Genomic DNA, 12,460 nt, shown 5'->3' with positions numbered 1-12,460 from the left:
ATGATTGAGCATTACTGATTAACACCTGCTGTTAACAAACATAAACACTGAAGGAAAGATGAACAACAAGAAAAGGAAAAAAGAGAAACAAGAACTACAACTGACGTACACCCACAGCTTTAGATCAAATTAACTGAAGATAAAAGAAAACATTAAATCTCTCAAGATGTAGGATTAAGAGGATTAATCAACTCCAATAACAGAATTAGCTTCACTGCTTATGAACCAGGGGTGCGTTTCCCGTAAAACAACGTATCTCACTGCTGAACTACCATAGTACGATGCATCGTTGAAGAAAACAACTAGCTAGTCACAACTGCTTCCCGAAACCGCATTGTCGCAAATCTGTCGTTCAACCACGTTGGTTAATGATGTCACGCAGGTGGTGGTGTAATAACTGCTTTTAATGAATTAGCTTGAGATCGAATTCATGCTAGATTTTAGACTAGATGGCACCTGAGGACTTATTATTATTTTTCTCAGTTATTTTGCTTTATTTCCAGATTCAAATAGGCTCGTTCTTACATACTAGAGCACGTCCGCACATGTGCACTCTTCAAAAAAGGTGCTTTAAATCTCTTGACAAACTAAAAGACTAGAAAATAGATTGTAATTATTATTATTTTTTATTATTGTAAAATAATTTTTTGGCTGCTGTTAAAAATGCAGGTGAGTGAGGTTTACACGCCCAGCTCTTATTGGCTCTATACGTCTGTTATACCAAAGACTGTATATATAGCAGTGGTGGGCCGTCAGGGCCAGCAAGGCCTTCTCTACTGGCCTAATCACTATCAGAATCACAGACTTAAATTTTTATATTTTTTCCATGAATGTGTGTTAAATTATTCCCAATAGTCTATTTTATTATAACTTCATCGCTTTTCTCTTGGTTGCGCTGCTTCTAGTAGTGTTTGTTTATGTTCGAGCTTTTATCCAATCATATTTCAGTCATCATGTGTTGCTAGGTCAAAGAAATCTGCCTTGAGGCCTTCAGAATCAATATCGCGGGTGCCGCTAGCTTAAATGAATGGCAATGAAACTTTGCGCTTTAACCAATCAGATAATCACTCCGGTTTAATCAGCCAATCAGATTTCGAGTTGGCGACAGCGGGGCCATCTAGCTGGTGTACAATGACGTTGGCATTTTCATGTCCTTTGATTGGATGATCAGAGAGCGTACTAGTAGCCTAGTCAGAATAACCAGCATACACCTGTAGTTTTAATAGCGTTTTTTAAAACCCAAATGGCTGACAGAGGAGAAGAAATTAATGTATTAATTGACATACTTATAAAGCCATTTTCAAAATTCCCGCATACTGCCTTCTCCAGCTTAACGCACAGTCACAGAACGCTATTCGATCTGTCACGGCTAAAAACTAACGTACTGTAATGAATACCATCACTGATTTTGAAGTCCAGTGGATCTTGATTTATTTGAGAGGATGGGTAATAGCAGTAAATTTACTGCACACATTGGCATGTTTTGTGTACAAATAATCATAGCCTATTTTGGTGAGAAAGTTAAGCTATAATGAATTTTATTTACATTTTTTACAGTCAACCCTGGGCTGGCTAATCCGTGCCCCATTTTTTCCATGATGAATGTGATTGATTTTTTTCTTGTAAATTTATGATCGATTTTTGTTTTAAATTATTATTATTTTCATTATTAATATATTATTTACAACATTTTCATACTGTTAAAATATAGTTTTGTGGGGTTTAAATGTAAAAAAACGTTGTATTATCTTTGATCCTCACCTGAAATAAATTTGTCATACTGTTGGTAAGATTTTTCAAGAACCATTTATGCTGTTACGTTTTCTTTCGTGTAAAATATGCACAAAAAATGCAAAAATTGCTTTCGGTGGTCGGAGAACTCAAAAGGTAACGTTAGCCTACTACACAAATGCACGGAAAACCCGGAGCGGATCGATGCTTCTGTTAGATATGACAGCTGTGGCTGCAGTGAAAGGAGACTTGTTGAATTGTGTCAATTGGGTTTCCTGCGTTAATAATACTTAAATGATTTAATAATTTAATCATTCATTCTCGCTCCATGAGAGACGCAACGTCCTGTTCTTCAGTATTGAGTTGAATCCCTGTCCAGTGAAGTAAACAGCCACTCTTATCATAACATCTTTGACGTGTAGTTTTATAGAGCTCATTTTAGTACAACTCATTTGCATTTTCATTCAACATCCTGTAAGATGAGACCTGGTCTGACATTTAACTCTTTACCCTTCCTTAATATTGCAGTATTTATTATAAATGATGTATCCGCGCACAACTTTTTTAAATTAACCTCTTAATCTGCTCCCCTATTTTTTGAGAATTTTCTGAAAACGACATACCCAGGTAAAAATGTCTGCAGCTCTTAAACCCTATGGTCTATATTTATAAATCTGGTCTTATTTTAAACTAGACACTTGAAATTTTATTACCCACGAGTCATAATAACTCAAAGTACTATAGGAACAGAGTACATGTAAGTGACTCACATTTTTTTAATTGAAATTCACTTAGGGAAAAAATTATAAGAATTTAATGTTAAGGGCCTGAAAATAACCAGTCAGATCAGGTTTTGATTCAAATTTGAGGATGAAAAAGTCGAGGCGTCCTTTCAAAAAGGCCATTTATTTCAGAACATTTGTAATTGTAAAGGGTAGTTTTTCATTCAAATAAATCTGCAATAAACTGCTAATTATAACTTATATACAGTTACTGAAAAACTAAAGCAACTATTTATAGAATATAGAAAGTGTAACAAACTCTTTTAGTTGATAAAACCAGTCTGTCATAGTGTCTGCGCGCTCCATTGCGTGTGTGCGTAAAACTGAGAGGCGCGTGCGGCGTGTGAATGCTGAATAAAGACGTAAGCACTATTAGCTGTGTCTCATTTCGAAAGTTTGCGTCCTCCAGAGGTCGCATTTGAAGGCTGCATGTCTCATTTCAAAAAAGTAAGTAGGACCCTCCGAATGTGACCTTCAAATGCGCCCTTCTTTTCAGGAATTCGGAGTGTGCATGAGGTGTATCCTTCGCTGCTGCAGATAACCCACAATTATTTGCGTTGCCATTAAAGTCCCTGTAAAGGCAATTCTGAGACTTGTTTCTAAACACATTAGAAATGTTAGAAATGTATTGCTGAAACCAGTGGCGGCTGCTGATAATTATTTTTTTTTGGGGGGGGGCGTTGTTTTCTCGGCGTGGGGGGGGGGGGGGGGTATTGTATATCGTCGCTGTCCGATGAAAACCACGTATGTCCATTTTGCCGATTTTGAGATTTTTCGACGGATTGAATGTCCAGGTTCATTTCCGTAAACAGTATGCTTCACATATCTAAATGGCCAATGAAAAGTTGTGAAATCATGTCATCTGATTTTCACGTATATCCATTTGGTGTCAAAGCTGTCAATCACGCCGTGTATTTGCCGCCCTGTGGAAGCATCTCGCCGGTCTCGTGAAGTTGCATCTTCATTTTCACTTTTCTTTTCTGCAATACATTGCCAAAACAACATAGCCTGGTGAGACAATGACTTTCCTTCATCGAGGTAAACGTTTCCCGAGTGACAAAATTACGGTAGGACTGTACAAACAAAGTATCTGTCTAGCATTACCATGTCAGTGTATTGATTCATTGTCCCTTCATAGTTTGCAAGAGACATTTAATAAATGTATAATTAATATTAAATAAACTAAGCGTATTTAATAAACTAAGACGTAGGCTATTTAATAAACTGAGCGTATTCCTCTGTCAATATGAAACGCGACTTGGCCATTCTAATTAATGATCGGAAGAATGCGTATCGACCACCGTTACTGTAAAATATGCACGTATGTCCATTTAAACTCAATTTTGGTCAAATGTGGATTATATCATTACACTGGCAAGAATATGGTTACAAGTAAAGATGCCGTACCAGGTATGACAACGCTACATTCAGCTGCTTTTGAAATACGGTGTTTTTTTCACTTCCTGAAAAGTAACCGTTTTGGACATACGTGAATTTCATCGGGCAGCGACAATATATTGTATTTATACTGCAAGTAAATACAAAGCAGTATCAAGATGCATGTTGACTATATTCAAGCATTAAAGAGAAAACAGTGTCTTCACTTTTATCTTTTTACACATTCATTTCCCACATATAATTGAATGAGGAAAGAAAAAAACTAAAGAGAACGGCAACAACAGACTAGCATGTTGACTACTTGAACAGACATTTTGCTCTCCTTTCTTTCTGGCCAGCAAATTTCTCAATGACTCTCTGATTAAAGTCAGTCATCTCAGTAGTGTCATGACGTTTGCATTGTTCAGTCAGATATTTGAGGTCTCTTACCCATCTTTTTGTCCACAAAACTTCAGTACCGACACTTTGAAATAAAAGACAGGGAAAGCAATAAAGGGCATCGCTAACAACACATCCAGCCAGCCTCCTCCGTTTCTCATAACAAGAGCGTGAAGCTTCGAGTGCAGCTGCGTCCTGTCACTGGCCGGCTGCTGCTGGATCTGTAAATCGCGTTGGTCCGGGATCTTTTATTCTTTTTTTTCTTCCAGCGAATGCCTTGTGAAAGAATTTGGTTTAACTGCTGCCATCTCTACGAAACTGATCATCCTAATAAGGTTTTGGCGGAGTCGGAGTGACTGTGTCGCCCGCGTACTTTCGCTTCAGTTGCCAAGAACGGAAAGTTGAATGACAGGTGACGAGAACCAATCAGATTGGATAAAATAAGACTCATCCAATTCTGATTCGCCAGGGACGCAGCGACCTGTGTTCGGTGGAGGATCTTAAAGAACCAATTAGAAACCAGCTTCAGGTCACATGCTGCCCGTAGATTTTTAGACTCAGATAGACATCCATTTGTCCGGCGTCCCTCGCCCATGAAACCGCATGACACATATTGAAGAACATATAAAATAGTGAACCCATCAAAGCCAGATTTTATTAAATGCTGAGGCTCTTACTAACAGCCGGCACATCGTATGAGTAAACTATTTTATTTTTGTTTCATTTTTATATCCTTTTTGTATACATGTATATTTCTGGAATTTTGATGGGGGTGGTGCCCTCTATTGACCAGCCACCACTGTGTGGAAATGAATAGGCTTGGACCTGGTGTTGGTCACCTAAAGCACAGGACAATGGTGACACCAGAATACAAATATTCATGATTCTGAAGCCGAAAATATAGAATTATTTTAGATGAATATGCTTGCACTCTGTCACTGACTAGATATATTTAAAATGATGTAGGCCACTTTTTAATGGTAACAAAAGACATTTGTCATCATCAGGAGCCACAAATATTACCCCACTGCATTATACGTTATATTCAACATTATATATGGTAGTTTAATGTAGCACTGACACTTGAATTTTTTCTCACACTATATCATTTTATTTTGGATGAACTGTAGGCCTACACAATACAGATTGTCACTATCCACGATACATATTGTTTCAATTTTGTATTGCGATATATTGTGACACGATATATTTTTATACCCCTAGTGTGTAGCCTATACGTGTGTGTGTTTTCGAATAATAATCAAATAATTCCCAGCGATCATCGAATATTATTTTTGCTTGAAATGCCCATCCATAATAAGTGACTGAACTGATACACTGACAGAAACTGCAGCTGCTCACACACTAACACACACACACACACACACACACACACACACACACACACACACACACACGCACACACACACACACACACACACGCACACGCACACACACACACGCACACGCACATGCACATGCACGCACACACACACACACACACACACACACACACACACACACACACACACACACACACACACACACACACACACACACACACACACACACACACACACACACACACACACACACACACACACACACACACACACAAGCTCAAAACTGACTTATGACTGAGATCAGCTCTATTAGACTCTGATCTGTCCTGCTCTTACAGATTTTTTGGCTCATAATAATGGCGTCATATGTTGTTTTGTGTTTGTACATTAAACTACACTGTAAAGTGTATGATAATATAATATAATATAATAATAATAATAATAATATAATAAGTGTATTGTGTATCAGCAACATAAAGATGTTTTTGAGCAGTTTTCAAGCTGATTATGAATTTGTGACTCATAACTCATTTCTCATGAGCAGAAGTGAAAGTGTTCAGTTCAGAGCGTTGAACCAATCAAAGAGTGAAACTGTGAGTTTGAGCTGTAAATCTCATTTGCATTGTCAGGTTTAGTGATTGTGATCCTCTCAGAATAGAGCAGCTCCGTCTCCAGTGACCATGTTCAAACCCCAAGAGCTTCATTTGACATTTCCTGCTAAATGCAGCTGTTCTCAACTATTACAATCAATCAAAAGCAGCTGAAACTTTAGTGCAGGACTTTGAATGAACGACACACTGATCAATGATGCAGTCCAACACAAATGTAAGGCGTTCAGAAGCTTTATTGAATGAACAGCAATGGCAGCACATTGACAGACGGCTTCAGTATTGAGCTGTAGATCACGTGACTGCTGTGAATCCTGCCGGACGCTCAGATACGGCTCGTCTTCACTGGAGAAACATCAGCAGGAGCTCTTGAGGAACGAGGCCTCTTGATCAGTTCCGTCATGTGTTACTCTGCAGACCAAGCGGTCTGCGCCTTCCCAGCGTGCTTTGCTGAGGCTCAGGACGCTGCTGCGGCTGTAGCGTCCGTCCCGCTCGCTCTCTGCGCTGGTCTGAACCCCCTCGGTGACCTCTGACCCGTCCAGCGTCCAGCTCACCGTCGCCCCCTGTGGAGAGTAAGAGCTGAGCAGGCAGAGCAGTGCGGCTGAGTCTCCAGAGATCTGCAGAGAAGAGGGCGGCAGCAGAGACACGGAGGGCTTCACAGAGGGACCAGCTGCACACACACACACACACAACACAACATTAATGTCTGTGTTAGATGTCAGAGATGGTAATGCAGTAAAAATCATAACTTCATCTGTACAGTAATTCCACATCACTGCTTTCATTCATAAACCACATACAAACTCTCCCAAATTCATTTTAGAAATATTCTCCATTAAAATCAAATATTCACTGCTACTAAATATATCAAGAACAATATATATGTATAAATAAATAAATCAGTTATCTGAAGCAGACATGATATACTGTAAAATGAACGCTAATCTGTTCTTTTCTGAATTGAGTAAAATGTTTAAAGCAATTTTAATATTATTTGGGTAACACTTCACAATAAGGTTTCATGAGTTAACATTAGATAACTACTTTAGTCAACATGAACTAAGAATGAACAAAACTTCTACAGCATTTATTAATCTCAGTTCATGTTCATTTCAACATTTACTAATACATTATTAAAATCAGAAGTTGTATTTGTTAACATTAGTTAATGCGCTGTGAGCGAACATGAACAAACAATGAACAGCTGGATTTTTATTAACCAACATTAACAAAGATTAATAAATACTGTAACAAATGTATTGCTCATGTTTAGTTCATGTTCACAAATGAGTTTGTAAAGTGTTTCCATTATTTGTATTTTGAAAATAATCATCATTCAGGCACTTCCTCATAAACATAACTTAATAGTTTGAGAAATGATTCATTTTAACATGTTTATCAACTGAATTTTTTTTGATGATGACACCGATGAAATTAAATTCATTTTGTCTGTTTTATAGATGCACAAAATTAAATATATTAAGAAATAATTGCAAATATCATAAAATATTGTGATTAAATACAATGAAATGTTAGCATACATTAGGTGTGAAGTTAAACATTAAAACGCCTACTAATATGAAATATGCTTTGAAACATAAAAACAGAATATCTGCAAATATTACAAATATAGCAGACAATATTAAATAATCAAATACATCAGTCGGTGCAATCAATCAGTAAAATATAATTAAATATGACGATACACAAGATATGAAATGCAGCTTTTCAATAATACATTTAGTAATAAATTAAGAATATTGTTGCCAAACGCTTCTAAATAACATTAAACCTATTCTTTAAAAACACGTCAAACATTATTAGAGAATTGAAGAGACTTACTGATGGTCAGTTTAGTTCCTCCACCGAAAGTGTACCACAGTGTTTCATTCTAGAGAAAGCGTCGTACAAAAACCTCTGTCACACTCAAATGAACACACACTCCAGCAGAGAAAAACATGAGCCACACACACACACACACACACACACACACACACACACACACACACACACACACACACACACACACACACACACACACACACACACACACACACACACACACACACACACTAATTCTGCTGAGCTGCTTTATAATGAAATCTTCAGCCAGATTTAGATGGTCATTCCCTGTTGTTGACCTTTGACCTGTTGTACAGTCTCATGGATGATATAAATCTGCAGCACAGGTATTAAATGCTCTCAGCATCAAAGTCTGAATGAAACTGATCATTAAAACTGTGTTTAGAGGGAGAAGATCTGCCCAAAATAACATGAAGTAAATCATGAGTGTGTTTCTGAAAATAGAAGTTTATTAGCAAAGATACTAAATGACAAACCAGTGTTTGTGCTGTCTTCAGGTAAATGATCTGGAGTGTGTTTGCATATTGATCAGATGCTTCAGTGTGTGAGAGTGTTTATAGTGCTGTGAGTTCAACACTTCATCACTGACACACACAACAATCTTCATCAACATGACCTTCATCATCATCTTCATCTGGACTCTCACAGCGTTTGCTCAAGGTTTGTGGAGCACAAGTTTGATATCAATTCATTTCTTCAAGTATATTGTCAAAGTTTTGAGTGTATTTTCTTCTTGTTGTGTTTCAGAGTGTAGAGGACAGATCAGCATCATTCAGAGTCCCTTCATGACAGCTCAACCAGAACAAACTGTCAACATCAACTGTATAACCAGCAGATATGTGCACAGATGGAGTGATGGGGATGAAGGTTTATTCTGGTACTCACAGAAACCTGGAGAAGCTCCTAAACTCCTGATTCGTTATGCAAAAAAACTTGAGTCAGGAACTCCATCTAGATTCAGTGGCAGTGGATCTAAGAATTATTTCACTCTGACCATCAGTGGAGTCCAGACTGAAGATGCTGGACATTATTACTGTCAGAATTTCCACTGCAGAACAGATTCTGATGGTGATTGTGTGGGTGATTATGAGTTCACACAGTGATAAAGAGTCGTACAAAAACCTCCGTCAGTCAGAGTCACAGTGACTGAACTGAAACTGCAGCTGCTCAAAGGAGGATGTGAAATATCATCGTCACACAAGCATCTGAAATAAAACCATCTAAATGAAGCTGCCACTCTTAATAATTATAGAGGTCAGAAAGAGATTTTGTGCTCTTATAGATCAGTCACACGTTTGAGATCTGAGTGATTTCAGTTTGCCCTAGCTGCCTCCTTTTATTAATAATAGACCATAATTCTCATAATACTCCATGGTTATTTCATCTGAGTTTCCCATCCTAACATGTCATTTGTACACTATGCACTGTATTCGTGCTATAGACTGCAGACAGTAAGAGTTTTATATTCGCTTGTTTTAATTGTAGCTCTGATCAACTAGTTCAGTTTAGACACGCCTCTCCCTCCTCTGCACCAATCAGAAGCCTCTGATAAGATAAGAACTTTAATTTGTGCTTTTAACTGAATTTGTATTGAACTGTTATTCATAAAACTATGAGAAGGTCCAAACTGGTAGCTGACGATAACATGAGCTGATAAAGCTCAGTGTAAACTGATGAATATGAACAAACCTCTGATCTAATGAGAGCGACTGGAACAGGATAAACTTATTCAGCTGGTCGGACAGAAACCTGGAGAAGCTCCTGAACACATGATTTATTTAGGGTGACCGTATTTTAGTTTTCAAGAACGAGGACGGGGCTCAGCTTTTAACACCTTTACCTGACACTGTTTCTTTTCATGGCCATATGTTCAAATGAAATAATAAGTTGCCATAAAAAAAGCCACTATTTCAAAAGCTACACTCAATGCTGCACTTGATTCTGAGCGCTATGGGGAAAAACGTCTTCGTTTGACTGACAAATCATTTTTAGTTATTTATTTTCATGAAGAAGGAACACGTAACAAACACAGCATAACATACAGTCGTGCACAACAATGAGTGGCATTAATCTGTGGCAGCGGATCCGAAGATTATATCATAATATTTAAACATGTTCATGACTTTTTGTTTTTGAACAATTTCAAAGAAGACACAAACGAGTCAAATCCCACTATAAACACCTTAAAGTTTGGGGATGAATTTACATACTTTTGTTTATGGATATGAAATTTGAATTAATGATGTATTCGAGATCTTTGTTAACATTGTTTTCATAATATACAATAATATCCTTTAATGTGAAATAATAATTCATCTTCACTAAATTAAAGATAAAATCTGCCAAATCCCTCCAAAAACTTTGAATAATTTTACATTGGAAAAACAAATGTGTCAACAGCTCTTTCTCACTTTTACAAAAGGAGCATAAATCATCAATATCAGAGGATCTTGAGATGAATGATTTAACAGGGTAGATGTGCAACATTTAAAATGTATTTCTTTAGTTTTATTATTAATACAATATTTAAAGGGGATTAACCTAAAGCTGTGGTCCAATTAATATGATCAATAATTGAGCTCCAAAAATAAATCACCTGTGATGATGTCATCGGAATGCGCGCGTCAGAGGCTATAAATACACGTGACACAGGCGCTCATCATCAGGTGTGTGTTCTTCAGAACTGCATTGTGAACTGAAACAAACTGTTCTTCTCAAACTATCCCCTTTTGTTAGGAGTTAGTTTTGCTAGGCAGGAATAAAGCCTTTTCACACTCTATTTCTCTTTCTCTCTAAACGAAAAGAAAAGAGAATCCAGCGAGAGATGAATCCCTGCTCTCGGCATCCCTGATTATGATGCTGTAGATCTGAAAATTCAGCTTTTGTCCCCGTTATGATTGAATCACAGGACCGGAATACCAGTTGCCTTGTCAAAAAGCTCTTTATTGTCATATGTCTCGACATAGGAGAGAAACGTGTTGTTATCGTGCCAGCTGTATGTTTCTCTGAGGTTGTACATTAACAGTGAGCATTATATACCACTGACCACAGGATTTGCAAATCCTTACAAGGTAAAGAAACATGTTGGTCTGTTTAAAATAGAATGTATACTTCATGCTTGCATCAGTTGATAATATAAGCTACTGTTACATCATCGGAAACAGGTGCTACATATACAGTAAGGTCCTTCATACAGTTCATGACAGAACATGTACACACATTCTTGTATGACCAAAATATCTCCGTCCTTCTCCCTCCATATGACAGTAATATGTCATGCAAACTTAAGCTCATGCAGTATATATAACTTTCTCATGCACTTAAACTTCACAAATACATTATAGATTTAATTATACATATAAATAATATTAAAATAACAAATTTCTGATCTACAGATGCGCCGGTGCTTGTGTTTGAGAATGGCGAGAGCACACACTGTGAGTTGTTACTATTAAAGTGCTTCATATCGCGAGTGGATCTGGCTGAGGAGCCGGAGACGGTCTTTCCCTTTCTCTCGTCCTCTCGTCCGCCGCTGAACATGGCGCTTCTTCAGAGCTGAGGACGGGAGTCTCTTCTCTATAAAGTGACTCGGGTCTCAGATCACGGGTCCGCTATACATGAGCCTATAATGCAAGAGAACTGAGCCGACGGCAGATTCCCTTTCTCTCTTGTTCCTATGATCGCGTGCAAACGATTGTGTGTGTTTGCAAGCTATGATTTTATGATTCTTTGTTGAAACTGCTCTAATATGAAAATAACTATTCAGCCTTTCATCCAGACCGTTTTTACTTTACTAAATGATTTAAATACTCATCTGATTTGAAATGTTATATTTTTGTATTAATATATTGTCTGGCTGTTCTTGGCTACATATAATTCTGAGGAATTAAATGGCAAAATATCATCTGGAGATGTGCTCCTCCTGCAGTGATGAAGCACATGAGGAGTTTCTGAGGTGGTCACTCATGCAGTGGTCAGATCACAGGCCAGGCCCACAGATCGACAGTTTGCCCATCCTGTCAGATTAAGGGAAATACTTATTTTTTATTTTTTAATAATAATAGTATTTTCTAACATTAAACAATTCTTCAGTAATTATTTTAAATGGGATTTATTTTGTCACGCATTAGAACTCCATTCTAATATTAATAAAAAATATGCTAATTTGTCGTTTCAGTTACGTTGCTTATGTTTAAATCTCTATTTTGATATTTCCTCTTTGTTCTACTGCGAAATGTAACTTACTCCTCACCATACATAAATATTGCCTATCACGTTAAATTTGACGTCGCTAGCTTTTAATCTAAATCACCATCACACGTTAGCATTTCGCTAGCCTGTTAGCTTGTCATCTCTG

At 37.5% G+C, this 12,460-nt stretch overlaps 1 long non-coding RNA gene across 1 annotated transcript; it reads right to left on the bottom strand.

Moving 5' to 3' along the window:
* Nucleotides 1–6,458: 6,458 nt before the first annotated feature.
* Nucleotides 6,459–8,205, bottom strand: LOC307119471. The gene is made up of 2 exons (XR_013815647.1): nt 8,083–8,205; nt 6,459–6,910 (listed from the first exon to the last, which is right to left on the bottom strand). It is a non-coding gene; the product is annotated as an uncharacterized lncRNA (long non-coding RNA).
* Between the last annotated feature and the right edge of the window lie 4,255 nt (nt 8,206–12,460).

The sequence above is a fragment of the Gobio gobio genome, assembly GCF_949357685.1.
Source record: "Gobio gobio genome assembly, chromosome: 23".
Classification (NCBI taxonomy): Eukaryota; Metazoa; Chordata; class Actinopteri; order Cypriniformes; family Gobionidae; genus Gobio; species Gobio gobio.
This window is presented reverse-complemented; position numbering and strand designations above follow the sequence as displayed.